Below are 25,944 nucleotides of genomic sequence, written 5' to 3' on the forward strand. Positions count from 1 at the left end.
CAATCAATGGCCAGAAACAATTACAGGTCAGGAGCTATTTTCTAAATGATAACTATTCTCGTACACTGTTTTTCTGCTTTCATGTTATGATTTAATTGGGTAGTGGTTTGGCACAGAAGCAGATGCAACTTGAATAATACTCTGAGCTGATGGCTGACCTGTAGCCTTGATAACCCAATGGCCTGCACCATTAAAAACATCTGGGGCCAATGTGGAAAAAGTCACAGAGGTATAGTGTAGCAGCGCTATTTGTGACCTGCCCCGCGGATATTACTTTGAGTATCACTCAAATTGCAAATATCTGAAATGTGTTGCACAAATTTTTGCTACACAAAAACAAACAAAGCTCAAAATAGAGGGTGTGATTCTTGGTTCTGGAGTCTAAGTGCTCCCGCCAGCAGGGAATCAGAACATTTTCGTGCTGCCGTTAGGAACGCCAGGGAAGCGCGATTCCATCTATGTAAATGGGGCAGCTCACTGCCCAGGTGCATCCCCCACGAACCCCAATTCCTCAGGCATGTGATTCGCTAGGGCCGGGAATCCCATTGAGAGACTGACAAGCTGGACAGATTTTAAAATCTCCACTCACTCCAGACTGCGTGGGTTACCGCCCACAAGTCCCAAAAGACTAATGATATGTAGAATATCATTTGTGCATGCTTTAATAACCGAACTGTAAGTTCGGATAGGTGCCGTATGCATAGACTGAGATTCTAGCATCCGACCACAGGTGGCGTGGTGACAGGAGTAGGTCACTAGAAGGCAGGCCTCTTGGTGATGGGATGTAATCTCTTGAACAACACACAGACAAAGAATCTGGACAACAAGCACAGAGAACAGTTGGGTATCGAGCAGCTTCTGAGACAATAGTTATTAATAAGAGTTAACCATAGTTATTTGTATATAGCCATACTATCCAACTGCAATCCTACATCATAGAAACCCTTTAGTGAGTTAGAAACAATTGATAAACAGTTTTGTTCATTTACAAAGCCGTATGTTCTCTGAGCACTTCAACCACAAAGACCTTGCCATCCGTGCGTGCAGAGAAGATTACAAAGACGTGCTTGTTAGGTAATTTGGACATTCTGAATTCTTCCCCAGTGTACCCGAACATGCGCCGGAGTGTGGCGACGAGGGGATTTTCACAGTAACTTCTTGCAGTGTTAATGTAAGCCTACTTGTGACACTAATAAAGATTATTATTATTATTACTCTCATTACAGCCAAGAAGATGGCTGCTTAAAGATCTGCACCATGCCTCCTTGGTGCAGACATCCACAGGATGTTGGTCATCGTTGAGGAGAGGAAGGACACCCTCTTTCCGAGGGTGGGGTGGAGATGCCAGCCAGCTGTAATATATCAAGCCTGGAATCAGGTGGCAGATGCAGTGAGGGCTGGCAGCCTCACCAACAGGATTGGCGTGCAATGCAGGAAGAAGGTGTATAACCTCCTTCGAGCAGCTTGGGTGAGTAACCACCTGTGAGATGCTGGCATCACTCCAGTCCTTGACCCCTGGCATCTGGCCCCAAATCCTTATATGCCAGTGACACTCCACCGATCAGCATGCCCCTCACAACTTCTCGCACCAAGAACCCAAACTCATGCCCTGCCCTCTTTGACCAGGTGCTTTGCCCACATATGCCACGAGCTAGAAACCCTCCTCCTGAAACTCATATGCTGGGGCCTTGCTGTGCCCCAAGGATAATACTCAAAGGGAATGTCAAAAGATGGGTGGTGTCATGCCCGCCATACAGGTGCACACCCCCATTGAAGATGGGCCATGGAACTCACTGCAGAGGCCAAGGAACGAACTGTGACTGACATGGAGATCGGCATGCGCCGAAGAAGTGAGGGTCCAATGCAACTTTATCCAGATGTCTAATCTCAAGTGAGTCTTTCATCTCCCACAATCCAGCCCTTCCCACCAGCTGAAACCATGGCCTTTGTCTTCCCCATCAGATGAGGCTGGGCCATCTGGCACCGCAGTGGCCCCTCCAGACCCTCAGAACACCCTGGTGCAGACCACTGGGGAAGACACCGACTTCTCGGCACGGCTTTCACCAGCACCATTCACCAGCACAGAGACTATCACCTCAGTGGAAGATATTAGTGGTCAACCTCCTAGATCACCCTTTGGTGGGCACTATACACACACTGTAGCACATCAGGTGGAGGCAGGGCCAGGCCAGCAAAGGGATGACCGGTCCCATGGAAAAGCTGCCTCTGGAAAGGATTATCCCATCAATGGCGCAGATGCGGATTCAGAGCCAGGTTTTCCACAATGGAGGGTCAGCAACATTCCAACACCTGCAAGAACATCTGGAGGAGTCCAATTGCCTTCAGGTACAGGATATGTTACTGACAATGCATGATCCTCAAGCCAACACTGAAAAGATGGCGTCCACTGTGGAAGGCTTAGACAAGAGGTCAGAGCCATGTGTCAGGGCATCCAAGATTGGGACACACTGTGCTGTCCATGGTTGAGGCCCAGTTGAGGAGGGCCCAACCATAGGCAGTAATGTTCAGGCGCAGATGGACATTGCTGCGGCACACCAGATCTTGGCCCATTCACGAAGGGTCATGATTGAGGGCATCAAGAGCATTGGCGGGCGCTGGCTGACCTTACCCAGACATAGAAGGACATGACTCTATCACAGAGGGACATGACCGAGGGTAAGGAACATGGCCCAGTCACAGAGCACCATGGCTGAGGGCATCGACACCATGGCTCACATGAGGATGGGGCACCAAGACTGGCAACACCAGATGACAGTGAGTTTTCCGGAGTTCGCCCCAGCTGGCTCTCCATCCCATGGAGTAGCCCGGGGGCTAGCGAGCAACCTGAGGGAGGAGGAAGGGATGGGGCCCTTCCTGAATGGGAGGCTTTCTAACACTCCAGCCCTACTCAAACCACCCCACCCGACACTTGCATATCTGCTGGACAGTGGGCAGAGCAGGGTCACTTGTGACACTCAAAAGCCGGCCAGGCGCATCGAAGTCCCGGCCCTCCACAGGATGGCTGCCAAGGGTATTACAGATCAGAGGGCAAGACAGGCAACAGGACACCTCCAGTTCATATGTGCAATCTGGGGGAAACACCTAGAAGGAGCGGGAGGCAATGGAAGATCAGAAAGATAGAGGACGCAAAATTGGCATAGGTGTAGTTGAACATTGTTAGACAGAGAGAAGGGGACACAATCTGTTAATATGCACCACTAAACACTTTTCCACCACTTGTCCTATCCGCCTCTCACTTCTGTCCCGCAGGTGGGAAGGTTGTGTTGGGGCTGTGGTGGAGTGGTGCTGAGTTGTCATCATCCTCCGTTCCACAGACAAGACCCGCTTATTCTGCCAACCCATGGCCTGTTGTGATGCTGTGTTGACCCGCGGCGTTGGGGGGGGGAGGGGGGGGGGGGGAATTTTGCTAAGGTGAAGGTTGGGTGAAAGGCAAAGGGGAGATGGGGGTAAAAGGCGATGGGTAAGGTGGCCGGGTGGGAGATCAATGGGACTTGGAGGGTGGGGGTCGTGTTGGGGTAGATGGGGATGCAGTTACCGGTCTTTTGGTCTCCTAATTGGCAAATCACAAGATGATCAGGTTCTCCCTGGTTCGACGGCCCAAAAGGACTTGTTGCGCGGCCTGTCGAGCCAGTTTCGGGTTCTCGCCTGGTTCATCCTGGACACCATTCTCGTCTGACGAGGCCTGCTGCCCTTTCCCCTCCTCTGTCATGTCACTCGGCTGCTGCGTGATATTGTGCAGGACGCAGCAGGCCATTACGATGTGTCCGACCCTCTGGGGCTATATTCGAGAGCCCAACATGTGCGATCCGGGCAGCAGAAGCTCATCTTTAGGACACGGATGGACCGCTCAGTGATGCTCCTGGTTGCTGAATGAGTGTTGTTATAACACCTCCTTACCTCAGTCCTGAGACTCTGCACAGCGTCATCAGCCATGACCTTGCTGCCCACTGACCAAGGGAGCACCCGAGGGAGCGCCTCAAAGATGCTGGGAACCTCTGACTGTACCAGGATGTATGCGCCGTGCAGGCTGCCTCGATATCGTGCACAGACGTGCATCATGTGCAGCTGCTGATTGCACACCAACTGCATGTTCCGGGAGTGGCGGCCCTTCCTGTTAATGAAGGGACCCCCTGTCGAGATGACATGCCTGCCATCAATAAAAGTCTGGATCTGGCGATGGCAGCAAGTCCAGCTGCCCGGGCATCTTTGTGGGCCTGGCCTAGGTTGAAGTGGATGTAGAATGCTGCCCGGGTGTATAGGGCACCCGTCGCATCCCGGATGCACCTGTGCTCGGACATGTGCGAGATTCCACACAGTTCCTCGCTCGGATCCTGGAGCGAGCTGGAGGCATAGATGTCAAACGCAGCCATCAACTTAGCTGCCACCTGGAGCAGGTGTCCTCCACCTAACCCTCACGGTGCCAGGTGTGTTATCATCCGGCACAGGTGGTGAACGGTCTCCTTGATGAGGCAGAGTCAACGGCAGCAGAGGCAGTCCTGCAGCTCTTTGAAGGACAGGTGCCAACTGTAGAAACGTGGCGTTAATTTGAATGTGATTAACGGGCTGGAAGCCCAAATCTCCACACAAAGGACACGTACACTGGTGGCTGTGAGAACCTGGCACACAGCGCCTCTCAGAGTAACAGCTTCACTGGTGAGGCTATCAGCTAACCCGCTCGTAAGGATCAGATGACCGCTCCAGTCCCCACAGATCAATTGTGCCCCATTGGTATCACACAGTAAGAGTGTATGGATCCCGTGCCCACCCAGGAAACCTGAACAGCTCCCTGTCACAACCTTTGTGTTACATCCAGGCTCCACATCACACTGCGCCCAAACCCCCAGCAAAGGCACACATTCCTCAGTGACTCACATCTGTAGGTTGTGTCCACACACCAGTCTCTAAGCATAGAGCTGCATGCCTCCACCACATAACCAGCTGCAACCGTTCAGGTGGGAAGGCACAAGGTAGATAGGAATAATATGATTAGGGATAGTCAGCATGGTTTTGTGACGGGTAGGGCATGCCTCACAAACCTTATCGAGTTCTTTGAGAAGGTGACTGAACAGGTAGACGAGGGTAGAGCAGTTGACGTGGTGTATATGGATTTCAGTAAAGCGTTTGATAAGGTTCCCCACGGTCGGCTATTGCAGAAAATACGGAGGCTGGGGATTGAGGGTGATTTAGACATGTGGATCAGAAATTGGCTAGTTGAAAGAAGACAGAGAGTGGTGGTTGATGGGAAATGCTCAGAATGGAGTTCAGTTACGAGTGGCGTACCACAAGGATCTGTTCTGGGACCGTTGCTGTTTGCAGACGACACTAAAGTTGGTGGAGTTGTAGACAGTGCGGAAGGATGTTGCAGGTTACAGAGGGACATAGATAAGCTGCAGAGCTGGGCTGAGAGGTGGCAAATGGAGTTTAATGTGGAGAAGTGTGAGGTGATTCACTTTGGAAAGAATAACAGGAATGTGGAATATTTGGCTAATGGTAAAATTCTTGGTAGTGTGGATGAGCAGAGGGATCTCGGTGTCCATGTACATAGATCCCTGAAAGTTGCCACCCAGGTTGATAGGGTTGTGAAGAAGGCCTATGGTGTGTTGGCCTTTATTGGTAAAGGGATGAGTTCCGGAGCCATGAGGTCATGTTGCAGTTGTACAAAACTCTAGTACGGCCGCATTTGGAGTATTGCGTACAGTTCTGGTCGCCTATTATAGGAAGGACGTGGAAGCTTTGGAACGGGTGCAGAGGAGATTTACCAGGATGTTGCCTGGTATGGAGGGAAAATCTTATGAGGAAAGGCTGATGGACTTGAGGTTGTTTTCGTTAGAGAGAAGAAGGTTAAGAGGTGACTTAATAGAGGCATACAAAATGATCAAAGGGTTAGATAGGGTGGACAGCGAGAGCCTTCTCCCGCGGATGGAGGTGACTAGCACGAGGGGACATAGCCTTAAATTGAGGGGTAATAGATATAGGACAGAGGTCAGAGGTAGGTTTTTTACGCAAAGAGTGGTGAGGCCGTGGAATGCCCTACCTGCAACAGTAGTGAACTCGCCAACATTGAGGGCATTTAAAAGTTTATTGGATAAGCATATGGATGACAATGGCATAGTGTAGGTTAGATGGCCTTTAGTTTTTGACTTCCCATGTCGGTGCAACATCGTGGGCCGAAGGGCCTGTACTGCGCTGTATCGTTCTATGTTCTATGTTCCAAGGTTCACTCCATAGGAACACTCATAGTAAATCCCACTGGGAGAACCAAGACATGGGACATGGAGCCCAGCCCTAACACCTGTCGTGGTAGGCACCGGTACTCCATTTGGAGAAGATAGAAGCTTTGCACATCAAAGCAGGGTACAAGGCTGGGGAGGAGTTTGAGGGAGGAGCGGGAATGGTGAGGGTAGCGGAGCACTAAGACTCAGGATAACCCTGTTATTTGGGGGGGTGCGGTTTGGATGGTCAAGGAAAGCCTCACCTTGGTGACAGCCTCCGTCTCTCCCCCTGCACAGAAATGGAATTTGGAAGTCAGCCTGCCATGCTAGCCATCTACCTGTCCACTACTGCCCTCATGGATGCACAATTGCGAGAGCCCCAGGGCCAGGCCAGGGATGACCCTGCACAACATGAACCAGCTCCAGAGCAACAGGGGTCAGACAGTGAGTCTTACTGCCCACCAGGCTGAGGAGGAGGTGTGAAGGTGGTGCCACTTCGGGATATGTATGGTCACCATCGGTGGTTCCGGAAGATCCCACTGGTGTTAAGGGTTGGAAAATTCAGTCCTTGACCTATTCAGTCCTTGATCGGGCGGCACGGTAGCTCAGTGGTTAGCATGGTTGCTTCACTGCACTAGGGTCCCAGGTTCGATTCCCGGCTACGGTCACTCGGGTCTGTGTGGAGTCTACACGTTATTATTGTTATTTTTAGTGCATGTGACCTAACAACATTAAATTGGCCCAAGTTTGGTTGCCTCACTCAGCATATCCAGCAGAGTGGCTGGTGTGGGAGGCACAAAAATACATTTTGCTGTTCTTCTGCTATGGCTGTGAATAAAATGTGGCAGAATTTTCTCTTCCTGAGACTAAGGGCGCGATTCTCCGCACTCACGACGGGTCGGAGAATAGCGGGCGTCGCAAATTTTTACGGCGACGCTGGTCCGACGCCCTCCCGCTATTCTCCGAACCCCGCACAAACTCCGAGTTGCCATTCCCGCCAAACGCCTCCATTACGCCCCCAACACGACCAGAATCGCTACAAGTTGCCCCCCCCCACTATTCACCGGCCCGGATGGGCCGAAGTCCCGACGTCATCGCGCACTATTTACACGGCGTCAAACACACCTGCTTTTTAAGTTCGTCAACCAGTTGTGCTGGCTGACAACTGCTTCCAGGAGGTTAGCGCACCGCTCAGTGCACCGCTCAGCGCACCGCTCGAGTCTGGCCACAACGGGGAAGGCATCCCTGAGAATGGGAGGGGGGGGGGTCCAGAGCGGGGGGGAGTGGGGGAGATGGAGGGGGGAAGTGGGGGAGATGGAGAGGGCAGTGGGGGAGACGGAGGGGGGGAGTGCGGGAGACGAGGGGGGGAGTGGGGGAGATGGAGAGGGCAGTGGGGGAGACGGAGGGGGGGGAGTGGGGGAGCCGGGTGGGGGGGGGGGAGTGGGGGAGATGGAGGGGGAGTGGGGGAGATGGAGGGGGGAGTGGGGGAGATGGAGGGGGGGAGTAGGAGTGGGAGTGGGGGGGGGGGGGGTGGGCAGAGAGTGAGCGAGTGAGCCGTCCAACCCCGGTTACAAAATGTCTGCCACCATGCCATGGCGTGCCGGTCACGAGGACAAGGCCGCTGGTTGCCCTGTGGCTTACGGCCACAGGCCACTGACGCACCGGTGAGGGGGACATAGTTTACTGGCCGTTGGATGCAAAAAGTGACCAGGGGTTAGGCTGACCGCGTGTCAGCAGCGCGACCAGGCCACCGGGACACACAGGTATCCCATGGCTGGCGGCTGCCGAGTTGTCGACTAACCTCCGTCTAACATGTCCCGTTTCTCTGCCCCCACCACCCTTCTGTAGGTTAGCACAATGTCTGTGAACAGAACGCCTATGTTCTGCGCAGTGGTTGGGGCCGCTGCACTGCATTTGGCGATGCAGCAGCATCCACACCCACAACCCGCAGTGGATGCAGGGCCAGCTGCAGCAGCAGAGGGACGGGCTGAGGAGTTGCCAGTCGTCGAGCAGCATGGGGGGGTGGAGGAGGAGGGGGAGGAGGAGAGAGTGAGGGTGCAGCCACGGCGCCAGAGGTGACGACCAAGGCCGAGGGTGTACCGTGTCCGGGTCTCTTTCCGAACAATGATGGACATCACCTGCAGGAGGAGACTCCGGCTGAGTAGGCAGACGGTGATACATATCTGTCACCTCATGGCGCACCTCGCCCCACGTGGAACGGGGGGAGGACACGCGATCCCGGTTGCCATCAAGGTGACGGTCGCTCTTAACTTCTATGCTACCGGCTCCTTCCAGTCTCCGAGCGGGGACGTCTCCGGGATCTCCCAGTCATCGGTGCACAGGTGCATCCGGGATGTGACCGACGCCCTCTATGCCATCGCCGACCGCTACATCACCTTTCCCGAGGACAAAGCAAGTCAAAACTCACGAGCTCGTGGATTTGCCAGCGTGGCCGGGATACCAAGGGTGCAGGAGGCAATCGATTGTGTTCACGTCCCCATGCGCCCGCCTGCAGGGGACAGAGACGTGTTCACAAACAGAAGGGAGACATACTCCATGAATATCCAGGTGGTATGCGACCCCCACATGAGGATCATGAACGTCTCTGCAAGGTTCCCAGGGAGTGTGCATGACTCCTACATACTGGCGCAGTCGTTCATCCCTGCGATGTTTGAGGGGCGCCCTCCCCGGCTGAGGGGCTGGTTGCTAGGCGACAGGGGTTATCGGCTGAGGTCTTGGCTGATGACGCCTATACGGAGGCCTCAGACCAATGCGGAAACACGATACAACGAGGCCCATGCAGCAACCAGGGGTGTGGTGGAGCGCTGCCTTGGCCTCCTGAAGATGAGATTCAGGTGCATGGACCGCTCTGGAGGCGCCCTGCAGTACCAGGCCGACAGGGTTGCTCGCATTGTTGCGGTCTGCTGTGCGCTGCACAACATCGCGATGCAGAGGGGAGATGACCTGCTGCAGGAGGCGGAGGGAGAAGCCAGTGGCAGTGGTGCCAGCACAGAGGAGGAGGAGGAGGAGGAGGAGAGGGAGGAGGAGGAGGAGGAGGAGGCTGGTGGAGTGGCAGGCGCAGCACGCAGACACGACCCAGGTGCTGGTGATGTCCAGGAGGCGGCACGACAGACCCGGCGAGGGCGGCGGGCACGCGACGCCTTGGTGGCAGCACGGTTCACGCGTCGCATGTGAGGTCCCCGCTGAACACCAAACCACCACCTGCATCGCTAGTCGTGCAGAGGGTCAACACACAACTTCCACCACCACAACCCCCCCAACCCCCTCTCAGTGTACACTGCTCCACTTTGACATCACCCATATCACTGGGTGCAGACGGAATGGCACAACATTGATGGCTGTGTCAGCGGGTGTGATCAGTGCCATGTGGAATGATGACAGCCCGCTCTGCGAAGAGCTGTGAGCTCAGAATCGTTAGAGAGAGTCTGACCCATGGCAATAGCTGAACCATCCACCTTGGTGGCCGCTGAGATCGTCACTGACTCTCTATCACGTGCCCGCGTGGGCTAGCTGTGGGAGGGGGTGGGGGGAGGGGCAGGGACTGCACACCCGGCACCGAAGTTTCACCGCTCGTCAACCCCAGCGACACTTGGTCACCATCACGATTCCTGTGGCTGTGGAACAATCACACGGTATTACAAGTAAGGTGGAATAGTGCGTTTAATATTAACAATTATTTACAGGTGCCCTAGCCCCTACAACTTAACTGTGCCCGTCACCCATGCCAACTTACTCAGTGTCTATCTTAGTTGCCTTACGGGCCCTAACACTACGTCTAAGTGACTCCCCAGATGATACAACAGGAGTGGAGGAGGATTGCTGCGAATCGCCCCCCTCGACTCGTTTCTCCTTGGCCAAGCGTTTCCTGGAGCGACCCGGCCTTGATGGGCCAGGCTGCTCTGCGGGCGTCTCGGGTGACATTGTGCCACCCTGCTCTGCCTGCTGCCCACCCGATGCACCAGGGATGGGACGGGGGGAGGCCGAGAATTCCGGGACGTCCCGTGATGGACTTAATGGGACGGGCCCCGAAACCTCCTCCTCCCTCGGGGAGCCCGGTGGCCCCCGGGCCTCACTTTGGGACAGAGGTGCGAGCGGGGAGGTGCCCCGTCGCACCACCGACACCTGGCGCTGCCAGTCCTGGAGGCCTGCAACGGTATCCACCAGGATCCGAAGGTTTGCAGACACGGAGTCCAGGGAGTTAGACATTCCCGCCAGGGACTGTGCGACCTCAACCTGTGTGTGCACGACGCCATCCAGCACATGTGTCAGGCGGTTGATGCTCTCGGCGACTGACTGCTGCGACTGGGCCATGACCTGCTGAGTCTCGGCCAAGGCCCGCAGCGCGCCGGCAATGTCGTTTTGCCTCTGGCACATTGCTGCCTCTGAGAGGGCAACCCTGTCCAGGGCCGAGGATGACGCGTGCACATTAACCCCAATGCCTTGCATCACCTGACCCATTGCCTCCACCGCGGATGCCATCCGTGCGGTGTCGGACTGGGTCACTGCCAAGAGCGGCACCACTCCCTGCTCGTGGACGCGGTTCGACTCCTCTAACAGCGTCTGCAGAATCTGGAAGACAGCCCTCATCCCGTCATTGTTACCCTGGGTTTCTTGAGGCATCGGCTGTGCGGGTGGGTTGAGAAACTCCAGGAACTCCAAAAACGTCTGGGAGCCAGCTGCATCCTGGGCCTGGTCTGGCCTCCGCGAGTCCGGGCCCTCTGTTGCTCCTACCTCCACCTGCTGTACCTGCTCAGCTGTGATGTGCCAACCAGACTGTGACCCAGGAGACTCATCATTAAATAGGCCCACCGGGGTGAGTGTCTGTGGGATGATGGATGTTGTGGGAGATAGCAGTCCCGCAAGCCCGATGTTGTCGCAATTTAGCGCCTCCTCAATGGTGTGGGGCCGCTCAGAGTCCGGAGGGTTATCGCTGGCCATTTCCGTGGCTTGTGGTCTCGCCACCCTCTGGGCGTCCTGATCCGCAGATTGGGTTGGGGAGGATGGGACTCCCCGCTGATCGGGAACCCTCTGTCGTGCGGCCCCGGGTGAGGTGGTGGCAGATGCCTGTGCCTGTCTGCAGCCAGACGGCCCTGGTCGTTCGGCATCACATCCTAGGGAAGAGAATGAGACGGGTTAATATTCGATTTGCTCGGCAGGCCACTGGACGGTCCAAGTGGGCAGCGTGTGAAGGGACAGAGGATGGGGGAGGTATCCCAGTGGGCAGAGTGTGTGAAGGGACAGAGGATGGGGGAGGTATCCCAGTGGGCAGGGTGTGTGAAGGGACAGAGGATGGGGGAGGTATCCCAGTGGGCAGGGTGTGTGAAGGGGCAGAGGATGGGGGAGGGGTGGGTGTTTGTCAAGGAGGGTTGTCTCACTTGTTGCAGCTCCGCCAACCTCGCATAGCGCGACATCCCGGGTGGCAGACCCCCGAACAAGGTCCAGTGCCCTCTGCTCAAAGGTGGTGAGGGGGTGCAGGTTGGGCGAACCCCCTCCAGTCTTGTGCCGCTCACGGGTGTTGTGAGCGGACTTGGCCTGTTGGGGGAGGGTACATAGGTAGATCATTACAATACGGCAAGTATCAGCAGTCCGTTCAGATGCTGGCACAGTTTGGGGGTCAAGTTGTCATAAGACGATTGCATCTCTCCACGGGGCCAGAGCGCTGGGTCTGTGACAACTTTGTGAACCACCCTCAAATAACTCTGCCCCAATCCCCCTCCACCCCCCCGTGCCAGGGGGGGAGGTGGGTGATTAAGTAAAGGGGGGGGGGGATGGTTGTGACTAGGGGGCACCTTCTTGGCACTTACCCTGGCAGCCCTGGTGCGGTCGTGAAGCTTTTTCCTGCATTGCTCTGCAGAGCGAGGAGTCTGCCCCACAGCACTGACGGCAGCAGCCACCTCACGCCAGGCCTGGCGTACCGCGCTGGCAGGTTGGCGATGCCCTCTCCGCGGGCGGATGATGCCCCTCCTCTGCTCGACAGCATCGAGCAGCGTATCCACATCGGCCTCCACAAAACGAGGTGCAGCTCTCCTGGGCTCCGACATCATGGCTGACAGATTCTGTGCTCGCCCGCGCCTTTTTACGGCGTCGGGCGGCGTCACGTGGGCATGATCGTGTCGTCGCCGCGTTCCGTCGTCATCGCGCACGTGATTGACGCGGCCGCGTTACTAGCCCATTTCCCGGAAGTGAATACGTCGGGAAATGGACCCTTCCCGACCGTCGTAAAACGCGCCCGTTTTTTACGACAATTTCGCGATTTTTCGCGGGTGCGGAGAATCGCACCCCAAGGGTGAGATTCTCCGACTCCAAGGTGGGTCGGAGAATCGCCGGGGGTCGGCATGAATCCCCCCCCCCCCCCCCCCCCCCCCGCGCCATCTTCCGAATTCTCCAGCCCTCCAAAAGTCGGCGAGGCGCGCGCCAAGCCGCTCGCCTCGGAGAATGGCGGGGATCGGCGCGACTCAATGGGCCCCGGAGCTGCCCGAATTCTCTGGCCCGCGGGTTTTTTGCTGGTCCTGCCAGCGTGGATCAGACTACGTCCCTTGCCGGCGGGACCTGGCGGCGTGGGCGGGCTCCAGGGTCCTGGGGAGGGGGGGGCCACGGGGCGATCTGGCCCCGGGGGGGGGGTAACCCCCACGGTGGCCTGGCCCGCGATTGGGGCCCACTGACCCGCGGGCGGGCCTGTGCCGTGGGGGCACTCTTTTCCTACGCATCGGCCGTGTCAGCCCCTGCGATGGCCAATGCGTAGGTGAACCCCCCCCCCCCCCGCGCAGGCGCAAGGATGGCGTCAGCAGCCGCTGACGCACCCGCGCATGCGCGGACACTCGCCGGCCGGCGGAGTCCCTTCGGCCCCAGCTGGCATGGTGCCAAAGGCCTTCCACGCCAGCCGGTGGGGCGCAAACCACTCCGGCGCTGGCTTAGCCCCTGAAGGTGCAGAGAATTCCACACCTTTGGGCCGGGCCAACGGCGGAGTGGTTCATGCCACTCCGTCCCGCCAGGACCCCCCCACCCCGCCGGGTACGGGAGAATCCCACCCTAAGTGTTGACGCCGGGGCAGGATTTCTCAGAGTTCTACGACAGCAAACTGGTGCTGCACCTGGGCCGATTCAATGACTGTTACGTGGCTAGAAACGGCGCCATTTGGAACACAATCGATTCCAATGAGAAACTGTGCCGGATTCACGATTGACATTCAGGAAGCTGACAATCTGCAAACCAGATGGGTTTTTCTGGCAATTGCCAATGGTTTCATGACTTTTAATTTCAGATTTTTATTTAACTCACCATCTGCAATGGCGGGATTTGAACCTGGGTCCCCAGAACATTACTCTGGGTCTGTGGTTTACTGTGGTCCAATAACAATACTACTGCCTCACATGTTCCTGATGCATGTGGTGGACAGAGGGCAGAACAAGGCACCACGCCACCTGGGACAGCCAAGCAGCAACCGGGCCCATCCAGGCCCGGTTGCCCTCGAAGACATCCGCCAAAGGAAATCAGGTCGCAGGGCGGGAATCGAAGCAGGCCACCTCCACGGGGGTGGGGGGGGGGGGGGGGGGGGTGGAAGGGTGGTTGCCGGGTTGGTGGGAAGGGGGATGTGGTGTTCGTGCCCATGGCCTGTCCCCTCCAATCGGTGAACCTGGAGACGATCAGAGCGTTCGATGCACTTTAGCCCTGGTACAACGTTGTGCAGCCTCGCCTGTCTTGGTCCCATGTCGTATCCAACCTCACCTCCCCTGCATCCTCCTCGTCGGATGAGGCCTGGCGTTCATCCTCCTCCTCCAGCACGCCGCCCCTCTGCTGTGTGATGTTGTAGAGGATGCAGCAGGTCCCACAATGCAGCCGCTTCTCCCAGCGACGTACTGGAAGACCCTTCAAGAGCAGTCCAGGCACATGCACCGCATCTTCAGGATCCTGAAGCACCGCTTGATCACATGCTTGGTCGCTGCATGGGCGCCGTTGTAGCAGATTTCCATGTTGGTCTATGGCCTCTGGAAAGGAGTCATCAGCCACGACTGCATTGGATAACCCTGTCGCCCAGGAACCCCCCAAGTTGGGGTATACCTCAACGAGGCTAGGAATCGTCAATTGTGTCATGAAGCCATCATACACTGCCCCAATATCTGCCGCATACATGCATGATGCGCATCTGATGATCACACACCAGTTGCACATTCAGTGAGTGGAACCCTTGTCGGTTGGTGTGTAGTGGCCTGTTATCCGCAGGTACTCGGAGAGCAACATGCATCCCCTGGACCGAGAGCATCTTGGTGAAGGCGGAGAATCCCACAGCCCGGTTGTCCTGGTGGGCTTAGTCCACATTGAAATGGGTGTATTGTGCCAACTGGGCATATAGGGCCTCCGTGATGGCACGGATGCACCTCTGCACAGAGCTCTGTGAGATCCCGGACAGATCACCACTTGGTGCCTGGAAGAAACCCATCGCGGAAAGTTTCAGGTCTTCCTCGTCGAGCAGCTCCAGCTCCACCAGGCTACACAATGGCCCGGTTGGCACTGTGGAATCTGCCCCTGCATGTTTCCCCCTCCCCCATCCCCAGACCCCTGGCCCCGTCGGTGCCTGGCACTGGCCCTGGTGCCCTTCTCTGCTGCCCGAGGTACTGCCAGCTGAGGCTGCCCATGCCAGTGGTACGCTCCACGGCCCCCATCTGTCCCCCCAATTGGTGTGGCTACTGTGGGTATTGCCTTTGGGTGGTCCATATGATGCGTGGCGGCCGGTTGGGGGGTGGAGTTGGTGTCATAATATATACACAAGTATATGATGGTGCGCAGACAGACATTGATTGACACACAGGATGACCAATGAACACAGAACACAGCAGCCAATCACCAGACAGGACACGGCCACTATAAAGCCAGAGGGCACCAGTTTTCCCGCTCTCTTGGGATCCAGCCTCTGAGACAGCCAGAGCCTGTGAGCAACAACTAGAACATTCACCATGTGGGAGTAAGATAGTCTGGTCAGGTTAGCCTCAGGTCTCCAGTCAACTCAGCATAGTGTCAACCCACAGTTAAAGTATGTATGACAGTTAAGAGTTCAATAAAATTGAGTTGCATTTTTCCAAGTGTTGGAAGCCTGTCTCTCTCACTGCTATGGTAAACGCAGTCCTCACAGACCCAGCATACCCAACTGTTGCTCGTTCTGGGTGAGTGTGCTTAACACTCAATTTGGCTGTTTCTTTACTTAGCTCTGGAGTCGCCAGGTAGCGTTAAGACACCGCCACAAGTTCAAGGTGAAGTTCAAAGCAATAAACCATACACCAATTAGTAAGTTCAAACAACTGAGTTTATTATAATACAATTATAATAACTACCCATGCACACGCTAAAAGGATTAAACTATTCCTACCGCTAAATAAACTAATACTTATCTCAAAGGAACTGCCGGGTCAGGGAACAAGGCCTCTTGCTCTGCTTTGGTCTGCAGACTTCAGGTTGGTATAAGTTAAAAGGGGTCATGAGTGTCTATCTCTGGTAGCAATCGTTGTGAGACACTTACTTGCTGGCGGCTGCTGTCCCAAACCTCTCTCTCTCTCCTTCAAGGTCTTCTTGGCAAAAACTGGTCGAGGTGCTGGTCCACAAGGGAGGGCTGGTCAAGGAGAGAGGAGGGCTGGACAAGAAGAATGAACCAAGTGTGGGACCTGTCCTTTATAGGTCCCAGGGATCTGCGCCCCTTTGGGCAGACTCCCTTACCTGCTTGGAATCGATTGGGTCTCTTCCCAATCGATATGTTTGAATCCCCCCAATACTGAGGCTGTTCCTTAGCTACTGGGCGGGCTTTAGGCTCTTTGTTTTCGAACCCTGCTGGTGCCTGGGTGTCTGGTATTCTTTACAATGTTGCAGTTACTTCCCCATTTGTGTCCATTGTCTCTGGAATCGTTCCATTAACATGCTAACTATCCCGGAGATTGCTTCATTAGTATGCGGAATGTTCGTTTCGGTGCTGTCTGCTCTCTTAGCAGACAGAATCCACACCTGCTTGGTGCAGCCTGTTGGTGCTGCAAACATTGTCCATTTTATCCTATATGCTTTGCGTTCCTCCATTTTGTATTTAGGGAATGGCCAGTTGCATTTCTCCAAGTGTTGGAAGCCTGTGTCTCTCACTGCTATGGTAAATGCAGTCCTCACAGACCCAGCATACCCAACACATCAGTTGGTATGGCGGAGGGTGGGGTGGGGACTGAGTTGCAGTGATGATGAGATGGGGCACCCATAGAGCCGGTGTTACTCTGCAGAACAAGGGGCCAAGTTGGGTGGTCAGTGGGGTGTGCAGCAAAATGGCTGCCTTTCAGGCACGACGTCGCTCCAGTCACGTGGGGGTCACCCTGGCCCCACACCCATCCCCCCATCACCGCCGCCCACCCCTAACCAGCCAGCCCGGCCTGTGTCCAGCTCGACAGCCCACGGTTGTGCCTTTCTGTATCCTTCCTGTCATAAATACATCTATGTATATAATGGAGTGCAGACAGGCAATGATTGACACACAGGATGACCAGTCAGCACACAGAACAGAGCAGCCAATCACCAGACACGGCACGACCACTATAAAGCCAGAGGGCACCAGTTTTCCCGCTCTCTTGGGACCAAGCCTCTGAGACAGTCAGAGCCCGTGAGCTAACCAGTGCAAACACCATGTGGCAGTCAGTTAGTCTGGTCAGGCTAGTGTCAGGTCCCCATTCAAGTCAGCATAGTGTCAACCCACAGTTAAACATGTATAATAATTTAGATGTTAAATACAATCGTGTTGCATCTCATCAAGTGTTGGAAGTCTGTCTCTCGCTACACTGCATCAAGTGCAGTCCAAATCGACCCAGCCGGCCCAAAACATCACTTCCTGCTCTCTTTCCCTCATCACCCACGGCACCTGTTTCTCGATTTTGTAAAAGCACAAGTGAACTTCGCCGTCGGAAATTTCCCCCCAGTGGAGGCGGAGAATTGCGGAGGCCCCGTAGAATACCAGGTCAGGCCCGCTAATGATATGCCAAGGGTGTTTGCTGTATGTGCGGAGTGGAACGTATTGACGCCGCTGTTGAGGCACCGGAGAATTGGAATTTAGCGTGAAAGTGGTGCCCGCCACAATTTCAGCGTCAGAACCGATTCTCCGCCTAATCAGCTTTCCCGATTCCGGAGTCAGGTGATGGAGAATCTCACCATTTATTTTGCAGGTTGTACTTTGCCTGACCCGGAACTGCCAGTTAACTAATGCATCCTATTACTCAGCATTCATCTGCCATCTTCTTCCACTCGCACACCACTGAAAAGAAACTTCCAAAATTGATCAAGTCATGGTTAAGTTCAGCCTGAGTAAATTTTACAGAATCAGGTCTAATTCAGCCGAACAAATGACTGATGAAATAGCTTGGACGGAGTTGGAAGGTATAAAGTTGAAACAAAATTAAAGAGAAAATGAGTGATTTAGTGTAAATTTCAATTGAACATGGCTAATATTGGATTGGATTGGATTTGTTTATTATCACGTGTACCGAGGTACAGTGAAAAGTATTATTCTGCAAGCAGCTCAACAGATCATTCAGTACAGGGAAGGAAAGGGAATTAAACAAATTTCAAGAAAATACATGAGAATACATAATAGGGAAACACAAGATATAAAATGTAACTACAATGCAACTGCATTGGCATCGGTTGAAGCATACAGGGTGTAGTGTTAATGAGGTCAGTCAATAAGAGGGTCATTTAGGAGTCTGGTGACAGTGGCGAAGAAGCTGTTTTTGAGTCTGTTCTTGCGTGTTCTCAGACTTCTGTATCTCCAGCCCGATGGAAGAAGTTGGAAAAGTGAGTAAGCCGGGTGGGAGGGATCCTTGATTATGCTGCTTGCTTTCCCCAAGCAGCGGGAGGTGTAGATGGAATCAATGGATGGGAGGCAGGTTAGTGTGATGGACTGGGCGGTATTCACGACTCTCTGAAGTTCCTTGCGGTCCTGGGCTGAGCAGTTGCCATACCAGGCTGTGATGCAGCCCGATAGGATGCTTTCTATAGTGCATCTGTAAAAGCTGGTAAGGGTTAATGTGGACATACCGAATTTCCTTAGTTTCCTGAGGAAGTATAGGCTCTGTTGTGCTTTCTTGGTGATAGCGTCGACGTGAGTGGACCAGGATAGATTTTTGGTGATGTGCACCCCTAGGAATTTGAAACTGCTAACCATCTCCACCTCGGCTCCGTTGATGCTGACAGGGGTGTGTACAGTACTTTGCTTCCTGAAGTCGATGACCAGCACTTTAGTTTTGCTGGCATTGAGGGAGAGATTGTTGTCGTTACACCACTCCACTAGGTTCTCTATCTCCCTCCTGTATTCGGACTCGTCGTTATTCGAGATCCGGCCCACTATGGTCATATCGTCAGCAAACTTGTAGATGGAATTGGAACCAAGTTTTGCCACGCAGTCGTGTGTGTACAGGGAGTAGAGTATGGGGCTAAGTACGCAGCCTTGCGGGGCACCGGTATTGAGGACCATTGTGGAGGAGGTGTTGGTGTTCATTCTTACTGACTGTGGTCTGTTGGTCAGAAAGTCAAGGATCCAGTTGCAGAGTGGAGAGCCAAGTCCTATGTTTTGGAGCTTTGATATGAGCTGGGCTGGGATTATGGTGTTGAAGGCGGAGCTGTAGTCAATAAATAGGAGTCTGATGTAGGAGTCCTTGTTTTCGAGATGCTCTAGGGATGAGTGTAGGGCCAGGGAAATGGCGTCTGATGTGGACCGGTTGCGACGGTATGCGAATTGAAGTGGGTCAAGCCGTTCCGGGAGTATGGAGGTGATGCGCTTCATGATCAGTCTCTCGAAGCACTTCATTACAACTGACGTCAGGGCCACCGGGCGGTAGTCATTGAGGCATATTGCCTGGTTCTTCTTTGGTACCAGTATGATGGTGGTCTTCTTGAAGCAGGTGGGGACCTCGGAGTGGAGTAGGGATAGGTTAAAGATGTCTGTGAATACCTCTGCCAGCTGGTATGCGCAGGCTCTGAGTGCACGACCAGGGATCCCGTCTGGGCCCATCGCCTTCCTGGGTTCACTTTCAGGAATGCTGATCTGACTTCGGAAACTGTGATGGTGGGTATGGGTGAATTATGGGCATGGATGAATTATTGCAGTAATTCCTGCTCTTGGCATATCATTAGTTAGATTATATCAGTGTTTGCTTCACTGCAGCAAAATATATGCTTACAATATAATAATATTGGCCTGGTTGAATTTTCTAAATTTATGCAATTACAATGGAAAAGAGGGATATGTGATGAAGTGGCTTACACCCTATTGTAGTCATGCGAGTTACACTGTAGCCGTACAGTAATATATGGGTTATACCAACCACAAATATGTAATAAATGATTCCAGTTATAACAGTCAGAGTGCTTTTAAGAGCTTTGTTGCTTTCTAAAATATTATATTTACAGAAAAATAGGGTGATTTGAATTGGTAAGTATTTAGGGCCAGATTCTCCGGTCCCCCAGGCATCTGTTTCTTGGCGTTGCGCTGTTCGCAGGTGGCCGGATTCTATCCTCCTGCTGCTTGTCAATGTTATTTCCCATTGAAACCACCGCACGCCACCGGGAAACCCGTGGGCGCATTTTGTACGCCTCTGTGAAAAAAGACAGCTGGAGAATTCTGGCCTATGCTAAAGAAACAAACAGATTGCAAGTCATTTTATAATCTTTATTGTCACTAGTAGGCTTACGTTCACACTGCAATGAAGTTACTGTGAAAAGCCCCCAGTTGCCATATTCCGGCACCTGTTCGGTTATGCGGAGGGAGAATTCAGAATGTCCAATTGACCTAACTCCACGTCTTTTGGGACTTGTTGCAGGAAACGGGAGCACCCGGAGGAAACCCACGCAGACATGGGGAAAATGTACAGACTCCACACAGACAGTGACCCAAGCCGGGAATCGAACCTGGGAACCTGGCGCTGTGAAGCAACATTGCTACCCACTGTGCTACCGTGCTGCCCTGTAACAATATTTGGGAGTCCAGTTGCTGATTAAGCAAGTTGTGTTTAGCATACGGTTTTAAACTCACAATAAAAATTATGTATCTTAAACTTCCAACTATTGTGAACATTTTGGTGTACCCAAATAAGTTCTTCAATAGGAGGCGAGAGTGTGCTTTCAATGCATCTTGCAAAGTGATATGTTGAAACCTTCCTCCAGCACAGAGAAGTTTTGTGGTAAGTGCAGATTGGTTAATGACCTCATCGGTTAACCTGTCATCCACCATATTCTGGAAATGGAGGACTCTTGTCAAACTCCTTTATCAGTGTGCTCTTGAGTTACGATCATCTTCGGCTGTATGTGCTCTGACGGCAGCTCACTTGTGCCTCGACTAGCCATTGTATCAGCTTTTGCTTTTTTAATGTACCTCGTAAAATGATAGTCCTGATGGGAACGACTGAAGTACTTGTAATTAGGGAAATGCACAAGCCAGACATTTACATTTGCGCCACACAGAAGTCATCAATGCTGAAAACGCTTTGGGGCCACGGAGTAAAAATAAGTAGGTTCCTGGCTGTTTATATCAGCCAGCTTGAATTTCAGACAGCTTGGACTCTGGAGAAAGCTACATTTCCCACTAATTACTCAATCTCAATAGCTTCATGTTGGTTTGCTTTGTGATTTGACATTAAAAAGGTCGTGACTTACGTTGCATCAACTGCATTGAGAGAATTTTGCTCTTTTCCACATCTTGTGAAGGTTTTGCATTTGTTTTTTCACTGGCAGGAGGTGACTGGAGTGCAGGTCTCTTGTCCCCAGATCAAATACTTTTCAAATATATAGAATAACTATTTATTTTTATTTCCTTCCATTCCGGCAAGTATTTTGGTCCACTGATCTTCCACTGCTTATCTTTCAAGATATTTATAAGAAATTGCATTAACTAATTAATTGTGATGTGCAATATTACACTACTTCATAATGTATCTGAATTCGTACTAAAAACCCAGGCTTCCCATGTTTGCTGTCATGTCACATTTGTGACGTTGTATACTTTGATGTCTTGTTATACACATTTCTTCAGTTACATTTAAACAGTTGGACAATATGTTAACAAATGCAAAAATGAGAACATTAAAATGTGCCATATGCAATAGTGGAGTTTGTGTCTGAGAACATCAGACAGTAAAGGACATGAGGAGGGTTTTGGGTCCTTCACCTTGGACTTTACAGCAAATGATGTACAATAAGTTGAATCATGGCATTTCCTTGGTTCGCTTAACCCAATAAGGAGATGTGGAAATAAGACTTAGAGAATAATAAACTGTACAACTTTTTGACCAAAAGTTGCTGTTTGCCACTTGACATTCCAATGGTCAGACATAGGAAATTAACTGTCTCATTCTTGAATACTTGATACCAGCGCTATCTGGGAAACAGTTCATCTCTCTTTTGTAGCCAGATATTTATTCAAATGCTTCAAATGGAGTTAATCAGTTTTACATGTCATTTAATATTTCTGTTGAAAGTCTGTGCTATTTATGTCCAATAATTACAAATTGTCACCAACAGTCAACGTTGTGAAAGATACAGTCATGCCTCATTAATGGCTTACCTTAGAGTTGTTTTCTTTCCTCTGAGGTGACTCAATTTTCTGACAATACCATGGGGCACACTGTTCATTATCAGAGGGGCTGTAAATGGAACTGAACATTGTGCAATTATCAGTGAACGTCCCCACTTCAGACCTGATGATGGAGGCAAAGTAATTGATGAAGCAACTGGAGATGGTTGGACCTTTGACTCAAGCCCTTACCATCTCTTGCAGCGATGTCCTGCGACTAAAAGTATTGGCCTCTAACAATAATACCATCTTCTTTTGTGCTAGGTCTGACTCCAACCAATGGGAAGTTTTACCCTGATTGTCACTGATTTCAATTTTTTTACATCCAATATCAGGGAATTTGTTAGTTTGTTGGTGAACAATCCATTCAATGGCACCAGCTGATACAATGAAGATGGTCACGCAAAATGGCACTCCCAGGGCAAAAGCTCAGTGTTTAGGTGATGGTCTGACTTGGATGGTCAGTCACACTTTGAGCTGTTCCTCATGTTGTGGAGTAAGTGGCCACATCTTCCCTTCACGGTGTAAAAGTCGGGGACGAGGCCACCTGCATTTGGTAGGCTTGTGCCACAACCGTTTAACGTTCACCCCCATCTCAGGGTAAGTCCCACCCCTGTGAGCTCCTGGCCAATCAAATGGTCTATAGTTATCTTGTCTTAGCAGCACCAACGGGAGCCGAGACCACTGTTGTCACGGCAGTCAGCTCCCAACAACATCGAAAAGGTGAGTGTCGCAGAAGCAACCATACGAACATTAGACATAGGAGCAGGGCCAGGTCACTTGACTGTTTAAACTTGCTCTATCATGCAGAAAGATCATGGTTGTTCTGATTGTAATCTTTTTTTTTTATAAATGTTTTTTTTATTCAGTTTTCATGTTTTATATTGAACAAATTACAAATTGTTAGAGAGAGAAAAAAAAACACGCAAAAATTAACATATATACTTACAGGTGAGCATCTTCGTAGTAATAACTGTGGCCTCCCCCTCTTTGCCGGCATACATATTTTACATTCCCCAACATGTTTATTGGCATTTATTTAGTTTGGTTTTGGGCCTTAGCTAGCCATCAAACCCCCGTAACGAGCCCGTAGCCCCCCCCCTCCCCGCCGGCTACCTTCCCCCGACTATTCTTCCTCTTGTACGTTGGCCACAAACAGGTCCCAGAAGAATTGCATGAATGGCTCCCACGTTCTGTGGAAGCCGTCGTCCGACCCTCGGATGGCGAATTTGATTTTCTCCATTTGGAGAGAATCCGAGAGGTCGGACAGCCAGTCTGCAGCTCTGGGCGGTGCTGCTGACCGCCAGCCAAACAGGATTCTACGGCGGGCGATCAGGGAGGCAAAGGCAAGGGCGTCCGCCCTCCTCCCCAGGAATAGATCTGGCTGGTCTGAAACCCCGAAGACCGCCACTATCGGGCATGGCTCCACCCTCACCCCCACCACTTTGGACATAGCCTCGAAGAAGGCTGTCCAGTACTCCACAAGTCTGGGGCAAGACCAGAACATGTGGGCGTGGTTGGCCGGGCCTCTTTGGCACCGCTCACATCTGTCCTCCACCTCCGGGAAGAACCTGCTCATACGGTTTCTCGTTAAGTGGGCTCTATGTACCACATTTAGTTGCGTCAGGCTGAGCCTTGCGCACGTGGAGGTGGAGTTGACCCTATGCAGTGCTTCGCTCCAGAGTCCCCACCCTATCTCCATCCCCAGGTCGTCCTCCCATTTCTGATTGTAATCTTAACTCCACTTTCCTGTCTCCCCCTCCCGAAGTGAACATCCTCACATTTCCCACTGTACACTCCATCTGCCACATATCCCTTTGCAAGTTATTTTTATCCTCCTCACAACACCTATCTTTGTATGGTCAGTAAATATGGGTGCAATATACTTAATTCTTTTATCCAAGGCATTAACATAGATCATAAATATCAGAGGCCCCAACACTGATCTCTGTGACATTCCACCGAGAGAATGCGGGCGATTCTGAGCCTGAGTTAGCTGTCAGCGTAAACGGAGACGCAGATCCAAAATCTCAGGAGAGTCGGGAAATGAGATTCTTGCTGGCAAGATCTTGTTTCCCGATTTTCCAAGCCCCTCATCTGTAACGTAATGAGGCTGCAAAAGGCGGGAACCGCATTTCAATAAATGTTAATAGTTTTGAATATCAGTGTAGGCTTCCCTGCAATCTGACACCCCCCACCTTACTTAATATTCATACCTCGCCAATGTGACATCACGTCAGTGAAGTTTACAACAGGTATTTAAAAACTTGACGTATCCGAGGGGAACCCACCAGGTGTGCAAAGGTACGTATAGCCCCCAAAGTGAGAGGAACATGCCCTGGCACTTCACCCTTGGCACCCTGCCAACCTGGCGGTGCCAGGATGGCAGTATCGGGGGGGCCCTCTGGGGAACCCTATGGGGGGTGGGGCCCCCTTATGTGTGTTTGGGGGGGAGGGGGGGGGCTACCCCGATGCTTGTGGGGACTCTCCACTGAAACTGACACTTTGACGAAGTATCGGAAGATTCCACCCACTATGCCACAACACACATGCCCATTTGTCTTGGTGCGCCCAGTGAGCACGTCAAACAAGAACATTTTTACAAGTACTTTATAAACAGAGATATATGTATATTTATCTTTAATATGCAACCTTTAACAGTTAAATATTGATGTTACAATGCTGCTGTTATGTTTTTCTTTCTGGTATCTGGACAGTCACAATAATTTTCAAGCGTTAAAATGAGATCACAGTGGAAAATAGTTTGGGAAGGATTGCTCTGGAAATTAGTTGACCTTAATTCTGGCTGCATTCTTACATCACAAGCCTGATCGCACTCCTTTGCTGCTAGAAAATTAATTCAACTTTTCTGCTGCTCTGATACAGCTATCAATTTAGTCCCCGAACATTCTCTATGTTTCTGCAAAATTTTCAAATACTTGCCTCTTTCCTTTTTAAGACCTATTATGAATTCCGCATCCAACATTGTTTTGGAAAAGCATCTCACATCCAAATAATTCCCTAACAGCTCACTTTGTCCTGTGGGGAATGTTATAATTGGACGCCTCTGGTGATTGACTCAACAACCAGTTGAAATAGTTTCAAGAGACAATGAAAATATTAGAGATCGTTTGATATTTTTATACCAGTCCCGCAGATTAATTGAACTCGTTTTTTGTCTCAAAGCTCTTTTTAATGTATATACATATATATTTACCATGTGGCTTTGAGGAAGGTTATGAGTATTAGATACTTAAACTTGAAATTTATATGTGAAGTAAAATCAGAGGCATCTGCTTTCAAATAGCATCATCGATATAGATTAAGAGAACTGCCTTTACAGATTTAACTTCGAGAAGGCTGATGACTATTTAGTGAAAATGTATTATGTTTAGAGATACAATGCACTCTGTTGTTTTATAACACCAACATGAGTCCCTTGAGTAGCTTTGCACAGCAATAAAAGGATTAGGCAAATAACTAAATGTATTAAGGACACCGATATTTATTTCAGACAAGTATCTAAACACTTTTTAAAAATATTTTTGGTTTCTATTTCTGCCTGAACGTTTTATTTCTCCTTGATAAATGGTTGGCTGGCCTTCTGATCTAAAAAGCTTAATAGAAAATGTGAATATAGTACACGGCAAATATACCAAGGTGGAATCTGATTTTTAAGTAAGTCTATATTTATGATGTTACCTGAAAAGACTGTTTTCGGGAAAACATCCATTACCACATCGAGCGTGATGACATCAAGAATTATCATCATTTACTCTCCAACCACAACAATACCCACAATTATTTCAGAATAAACTTTTTTTTTCTCTTGCTCCAAGCCACTTTCTTTAAACTCCGCTCCCCTGACATCCCCACTTCATTTCTAAAATTAATTGCAAAATGTTTATGGTTTCTTCGATTCCAAGATTGAGAACATCTGTGTCTCTATGGCATTTGCCCCCCCCCCCCCCCCCCCCCGCACTCCCCCAGCTCGCTACTGCACGAATCTGGACACTGAACATTTCTTTTCAGCTCCTCAATTAACCTTTGTCCCATCAAAGTTCATCCCAATCATGAGTACCACCTCTTGCTCGTTCAAATCCCCATTTCTGA

At 51.5% G+C, this 25,944-nt stretch overlaps 1 long non-coding RNA gene across 1 annotated transcript; it reads left to right on the plus strand.

Annotated features, from left to right (window-relative positions):
• The first annotated feature begins 823 nt into the window (after window positions 1-823).
• Window positions 824-20,290, plus strand: LOC119962368. Its single transcript, XR_005459847.1, has 3 exons — window positions 824-1,074; window positions 1,227-1,468; window positions 20,084-20,290. It is a non-coding gene; the product is annotated as an uncharacterized LOC119962368 (long non-coding RNA).
• The last annotated feature ends 5,654 nt before the right edge of the window (window positions 20,291-25,944 follow it).

This window comes from Scyliorhinus canicula, chromosome 2 (assembly GCF_902713615.1).
Source record: "Scyliorhinus canicula chromosome 2, sScyCan1.1, whole genome shotgun sequence".
NCBI lineage: Eukaryota > Metazoa > Chordata > Chondrichthyes > Carcharhiniformes > Scyliorhinidae > Scyliorhinus > Scyliorhinus canicula.